Genomic DNA, 7,894 nt, shown 5'->3' with positions numbered 1-7,894 from the left:
TATTTAAAAACTAATAAAATTATATTAAAAACTAACTAAATCATACTAAAAACTATGTAAAAACAATGCCAAAAAGCGTATAAATTATCCGCTCATCACAACACCAAACTTAAATTGTTGCTTGTCCCCAAGCAATTGAAAATCAAATAGGATAAAAAGAAGAGAATATACTATAAATCCCAAAATATCAATGAAACTTAGCTCCAATCAGATGAGCGGGACTAGTAGCTTTTTGCCTCTAAACAGTTTTGTCATCTCACTTTATCCTTTAAAGTTCAGAATGATTGGCATCTATAGGAACTCAGAATTCAGACAGTGTTATTAATTTTCCTAGTTCAGTATGTTGATTCTTGAACACAGCTACTTTATGAGTCTTGGCCGTGGCCCTAAGAACTTTGTTTTCCAGTATTACCACCGGATACATAAATGCCACAGACACATAATTGGGTGAACCTTTTTAGATTGTGACTCAGCTTTGCTAAAGTTTCTAATTAGAGGTGTCCAGGGTTCTTAAGCACACTCTGTTTTTGCTTTGGACCTCGACTTTAACCGCTCAGTCTCAAGCTTTTCACTTGACACCTTCACACCACAAGCACATGGTTAGGGACAGCTTGGTTTAGGCGCTTAGGCCAGGATTTTATTCCTTTGGGCCCTCCTATCCACTGATGCTCAAAGCCTTGGATCCCTTTTACCCTTGCTTTTTGGTTTTAAGGGCTATTGGCTTTTTCTGCTTGCTATTTTTCTTTTTCTTTCTTTTTTTTGCCTTCTTTTTTTTTTTTCGCAAGCTTTTCTCTATTCACTGCTTTTTCTTGCTTCAAGAATCATTTTTATGATTTTTCAGATCATCAAATAACATTTCTCCTTTTTCATCATTCTTTCAAGAGCCAACAATTTTAACATTCATAAACAACAAATTCAAAAGACATATGCACTGTTCAAGCATTCATTCAGAAAACAAAAAGTATTGTCACCACATCAAAATAATTAAACTAGTTTCAAGGATGAATTCGAAATCATGTACTTCTTGTTCTTTTGTGATTAAAAGCATTTTTTTTAAGAGAGGTGATGGATTCATAGGACATTCATAGCTTTAAGACATAGCCACTTAAACACTAATGATCATATGGTAAAGACACAAACATAAATAAAACATAAGGCTCAAGAACCGAAAAACAGAAAAATAAGAACAAGGAGATTAAGGAACGGGTCCACCTTAGTGAGGGTGGCATCTTCCTCTTCTTGAAGAACCAATGGTGCTCTTGAGCTCCTCTATATCTCTTCCTTGTCTTTGTTGCTCCTCCCTCATAGCTCTTTGATCTTCTCTAATCTCATGGAGAATGATGGAGTGCTCTTGGTGTTCCATCCTTAGTTGTCCCATGTTGGAACTTAATTCTCCTAGGGGGGTGTTGATTTGCTCCCAATAGTTTTGTGGAGGGAAGTGCATCCCTTGAGGCATCTCAGGGATTTCATGATAAGGAATTTCCTCATGCTCTTGTTGAGGTCCATGATCTCTTATTTGCTCCATCCTTTTCTTAGTGATGGGCTTGTCCTCATCAATGAGGATGTCTCCCTCTATGTCAATTCCAGCCGAATTGCAGAGGTGGAAAATAAGGTGAGGAAAGGCTAACCTTGCCAAAGTGGAGGACTTGTCAGCCACCTTGTAGAGTTCTTGAGGTATAATCTCATGAACTTCCACTTCCTCCCCAATCATGATACTATGGATCATGATGGCCCGGTCTACAGTAACTTCAGACCGATTGCTAGTAGGAATAATTGAGTGTTGGATGAACTCCAACCATCCTCTAGCTACAGGCTTAAGGTCCGGTCTTCTCAATTGAACCGGCTTGCTTCTTGAGTCAACTTTCCATTGAGCTCCTTCCACACATATGTCCATGAGAACTTGGTCCAACCTTTGATCAAAGTTGACTCTTTTAGTGTAGGGGCGTGCATTTTCTTGCATCATTGGCAAGTTGAACGCCAACCTTACGTTTTCCAGACTGAAATCTAAGTATTTCCCTCGAACCATTGTAAGCCAGTTCTTTGGGTTTGGGTTCATACTTTGATCATGGTTCCTAGTGATCCATGCGTTTGCATAGAACTCTTGAACCATTAAGATTCTGACTTGTTGAATAGGATTAGAGAGAACTTCCCATCCTCTTCTTCTAATCTCTTGTCAGATCTCTGGATACTCGCTCTTTTTGAGCTTAAAAGGGACCTCAGGGATCACCTTCTTCTTGGCTACAACTTCATAGAAGTGGTCTTGATGGACCTTTGAGATGAAACTCTCCATCTTCCATGACTCAGAGGTGGAAGCAATTGCCTTCTCTTTCCTCTTTCTTGAGGTTTCTCTGGCCTTAGGTGCCATTGATGGTTATGGAAAAACAAAAAGCAATGCTTTTACCACACCAAACTTAAAAGGCTTGCTCGTCTTCGAGCAAAAGAAGAAAGAAAGTAGTAGAAGAAGAAGAAAATGGAGTAGATGGAGTGAGAGAGTGTATTCGGCCAAGGGGGAGAAGTAGTGGTTGTGATGTGTGAAAATGGAGTAGTGTTAAGGGGTTTATATAGGGGTGAGGGAAGGTTAGGTTTCGGCCATTAGGGTTGGGTTTGGGAGGGAAAGGAATTTGAATTTGGAGGTAGGTGGGGTTTATGGGGAAGAGGTAATAAGGTGATTGGTGAAGGGTATTTGGGGAAGAGGTAATAAGGTGATTGGTGAAGGGTATTTGGGGAAGAGTGTTATGAGAAGGTATGAAGAGGAGAGAAGAAGAGGTGTTGTAGGTGGGGATCCTGTAGGGTCCACAGATCCTGAGGGGTCAAGAACTTAGCATCCCTGCTCCAAGTAGGCGTGCAAAACGCCCTTAGAATGCATGTCTGGCGTTAAACGCCAGCTTGCTGCTTGTTTCTGGCGTTTAACGCCAATTCCATGCTCTGTTCTGGCGTTAAACGCCAGTCTGGTGCTTGTTTCTGGCATTTAACGCCAGCTTGATGCTTCTTTCTGGCGTTAAATGCCAGTTTGATGCTTCTTACTGGCATTTAAACGCCAGTAAGCTCTTCCTTCAGGGTGAGCTATTTTTACTGCTGTTTTTCATTCCGTTTTTGATTTTTTAGTAGTTTTTGTGACTTCACATGATCATCAACCTAAAGAAAACATAAAATACCAATGGAAAATAAATAGATATAATTAAATAACATTGGGTTGCCTCCCAACAAGCACTTCTTTAATGTTAATAGCTTGACAGTGAGCTCTCATGGAGCCTCACAGAAAATCAGAGCAATGTTGGGGCCTCTTAACACCAAACTTAGAGTTTGGTTGTGGCCTCTCAACACCAAACTTAGAGTTTGGTTGTGGCCTCCCAACACCAAACTTAGAGTTTGAGTGTGGGGGTTTTGTTTGACTCTGTATTGAGAGAAACTTTTCATGCTTCCTCTTCATGGTTACAGAAGGAGAACCTTGAGTCTTAAATACAAGGTAGTCCTCTTTAACTGAAGGACCAATTCTCCTCTGTCAACATCAATCACAGCTTTTGCTGTGGCTAGGAAGGGTCTGTCAAAGATGATGGATTCATCCTCATCCTTTCCAGTGTCTAGGATTATGAAATCAGCAGGGATGTAAAGGCCATCAACCCTTACTAACACGTCCTCTACTAGTCTATAAGCCTGTTTCATTGATTTGTCTGCCATCTCTATTGAGATTCTTGCAGCTTGTACCTCAAAGATTCCCAGTTTCTCCATTACAGAAAGTGGCATGAGGTTTATCCTTGACCCAAGGTCACACAGAGCTTTCTCAAAGGTCATGGTGCCTATGGTACAAGGTATGAAGAACTTTCCGGGATCCGGTTTCATCTGAGGCAATGTCTGCCTCATTAGTGCACTCAGTTCATTGGTGAGCAAGGGGGGTTCATCCTGCCAAATCTCATTACCAAATAAACTAGTATTCAACTTCATGATTGCTCCTAGATACTTAGCAACTTGCTCTGTAATGGTGTCTTCATCCTCTTCAGAGGAAGAGTATTCATCAGAGCTCATGAATGGCAGAAGGAGGTCCAATGGAATCTCTAGGGTATCTGTATGAGCCTCAGATTCCTTTGGTTCCTCAAAAGGGAACTCCTTTCTGTCCAGAGGACATCCCAAGAGGTCTTCTTCACTGGGATTCACGTCGTCCTCCTCCTCTGGGCATTCGGCCACACCAAGTAAGGTTATGGCCTTGCACTCTCTCTTGGGATTTTCTTCTATATTGCTTGGGAGAGTACTGGGAGGATTTTCAGTAATCTTCTTACTCAGCTGACCCACCTGTGCCTCCAAATTTCTAATGGAAGACCTTGTTTCATTCATAAAACTTAGTGTGGTCTTGGATAGATCAGAAACTATGGTTTCCAGGCCAGAATGGCTCTGTTCAGAATTATCTGTCTGTTGCTGAGAAGATGATGGAAAAGGCTTGCTATTGCTAAACCTATTTCTTCCACCATTATTATTGAAGCCTTGTTGAGGCTTCTGTTGATCCTTCCATGAGAGATTAGGATGTTTTCTTCATGAAGGATTATAGGTGTTTCCATAGGGTTCTCCCATATAATTCACCTCTGCTATTGCAGGGTTCTCAGGATTATAAGCTTCTTCTTCAGAAGATGCCTCTTTAGTACTGTTGGATGCAGCTTGCAATCCATTCAGACTCTGAGAAATCATATTGACTTGCTGAGTCAATATTTTCTTCTGAGCCAATATGGCATTCAGAGTATCAATTTCAAGAACTCCCTTCTTCTGAGGCGTCCCATTGTTCACTGGATTCCTCTCAGATGTGTACATGAATTGGTTATTTGCAACCATTTTAATGAGTTCTTGAGCTTCTGCAGGGGTTTTCACGTGAAGAGATCCTCCTGCGGAATGGTCCAATGACATTTTTGACAACTCAGACAGACCATCATAGAATATACTTATGATGCTCCATTCTGGAAGCATGTCAGTAGGATACCTTTTGATCAGTTGCTTATATCTTTCCCAAGCTTCATAGAGGGACTCTCCTTCCTTCTGTCTGAAGGTTTGGATTTCCACTCTAAGCTTGCTCATCTTTTGAGGTGGAAAGAATTTGGCCAGGAAAGCACTGACTAGCTTATCCCAAGAGTTCAGGCTATCCTTAGGTTGTGAATCCAACCATGTTCTAGCTCTGTCTCTTACAGCAAAAGGGAAAAGCATAAGCCTGTAGACCTCGGGATCAACTTTATTGGTCTTGACAGTGTCACAGATTTACAAGAATTTAGCTAAAAACTGATGAGGATCTTCCATTGGAAGTCCATGAAGCTTGCAATTCTGCTGCATTAGAGAAACTAATTGAGGCTTACGCTCAAAGTTGTTTGCTCCAATTGCAGAAAGTGAGATGCTTCTTCCATAGAAGTTAGAAGAAGGTGTAATAAAGTCACCAAGCATCTTCCTTGCATCTCCTCCATTGTTATTATTTTCGGCCATGTCTCCTTCTTTTTCGAAAAATTCTGTCAGGTCCTCTCCAGAGAGTTGTGCCTTAGCTTCCCTTAGCTTTCTCTTCAGAGTCCTTTCAGGTTCAGGGTCAGCTTCAATAAGAATGTTCTTATCCTTGCTCCTGCTCATATGAAAAAGAAGAGAACAGAAAAGAATAAGAATCCTCTATGTCACAGTATAGAGATTCCCTTTTGTAAGTAGAAGAAGAGAAGAATAGAAGAAGGGGAAGAGGAAAATTCGAACACAGAGAAGAAGATGGGGTTCAAATTTTTTAGTAGGAGAGGAGTGTTAGTAAATAAATAAATAAATAGAAGGAGATGAGAGAGAGAAGAATTCGAAAATTAAATAAAATAAAAGGAAAATATTTTTATTTTTATTTTAAAATGTAGTTAGAATTCGAAAATCAAAAAGAGATACAAAATAAATTTTGAAAATCAAATAAACTACTTAATTAAAAAGTTTTTTTTTTAAAAAAAATGGTTAGTGATTTTCGAAAATTGGAGAGAGAGAAGTAGTTAGGTGGTTTTGAAAAAGATAAGAATTTTAAAATTAAACAAAAAGTCAAGTGGTTAATCAAAAAAGATTTGAAAATCAAATTTTGAAAAGATAAGAAGTTAGAAAAAGATTTTGAAATTAAGTTTTGAAAAAGATATGATTGAAAGATATGATTGAAAATATAATTTGAAAAAGATTTGAAAAGGAAATTAAAAAGATTTGATTTTGAAAATTAAAGTTGATTACTTGACTAACAAGAAACAAAAAGATATGATTTTAAAATTTAAAGATTGAACCTTTCTTAATAGGCAAGTAACAATTCTTAAAATTTTTGAATCAATCACATTAATTGTTAGCAAAGATTTTGAAATTATGAAATAAAATTAAGAAAAATATTTTGAAAATCATTTTAAAATTTTCGAAAATCATAAAGGAAAAATGAAAAAGATTGGATTTTTGAAAAAGATTTGATTTTTGAAAATGATTTGAAAAAGATAGAATTTTTAAATTGAAAATTTGATTTGACTCATAAAAAACAACAAAATTTTGAAAAATTTTTGAAAAATTCAACTCAAATTTTTGAAATTTATGAGAAGAAAAAGGGAAAGATATTTTTTTGATTTTTGAATTTTTAATGAAGAAAGAGAAAAATAGCAAAAAGATTCAAAACATAAAAATTATGAATCAAAACACACAATGCATGCAAGAACACTTTGAATGTCAAGATGAACACCAAGAACACCTTGAATGTCAAGATGAACATCAAGAACATGTTTTCGAAAATATTTTGACGAAAAAAAAGACATGCAAGACACCAAACTTAGAAATTTTCAATGTTTAGACACTAACAAATTGAAAATGCATATGAAAAACAAGAAAAGACATAAAACATAAGATTGCAAAGATCAAACAAAGAAGATCATCAAGAACAACTTGAAGATCATGAAGAACACATGCATGAGTTTTTGAAATTTTAAAGAAAAATTAAAAGCATGCAATTGACACCAAACTTACAATTTGACACTAGACTCAAACAAGAAATACAAAATTATTTTTGGTTTTATGATTTTATAAAATTTTTTGGATTTTTCAAAAATTATTTTGAAAAAGAAAAATAAGGATTTCAAAATTTTTAGTAGAAATTCCAGGAATCTTGCAATGTTAGTCTAAAACTCCGGTCCAGGAATTAGACATGGCTTACTAGCCAGCCAAGCTTTCAGTGAAAGCTCCGGTCCAAAATACTAGACATGGCCAATGGCCAGCCAAGCTTTAGCAGAACATTACATACAACAGCTACTTTGCTGAGAAAGACAAAGAAGCTCTTTTCATGATAAGTGGAAGTCTCGGTCCAAAAAAAATTAGACATGGCTTAACAGCCAGCCAGGCTTCAACAGATCATGATGAAACTCTAGAATTCATTCTTAAAAATTCTGAGGAACATAGAATAAATTTAAATCTTTTTTTTTTTTGAAATTTTTTTCGAAAATAAGAAGAATAAAAGAAAAAAGTTTAAAATTTAAAATAAAATTACCTAATCTGAGCAAGAAGATGAACCGTTAGTTGTCCAAACTCGAACAATCCCCGTCAACGGCGCCAAAAACTTGGTGCACAAAATCGTTATTGTTCATTCCTTGGTAACGGTGCCAAAAACTTAATACGCACGTTCATAATCTTAGTTCTTTTTCACAACTTTGCACAACTAACCAGCAAGTGCACTGGGTCGTCCAAGTAATAAACCTTACGTGAGTAAGGGTCGATCCCACGAAGATTGTCGGCTTGAAGCAAGCTATTTTCATCTTGCAAATCTCAGTCAGGCGGATTCAAATGGTTATGGAGATTTGATAATTAAAATATAATTAATATATAAAATAGGATGGAAATACTTATGTAATTCGTTAGTGAGAATTTCAGGTATGGAGTTGCTTTTGTTCCTTCT

This window comes from Arachis ipaensis, chromosome B3 (genome assembly GCF_059453495.1).
Source record: "Arachis ipaensis isolate K30076 ecotype BB chromosome B3, ASM5945349v1, whole genome shotgun sequence".
Classification (NCBI taxonomy): domain Eukaryota; kingdom Viridiplantae; phylum Streptophyta; class Magnoliopsida; order Fabales; family Fabaceae; genus Arachis; species Arachis ipaensis.
Note: the sequence above shows the minus strand (reverse complement) of the source record.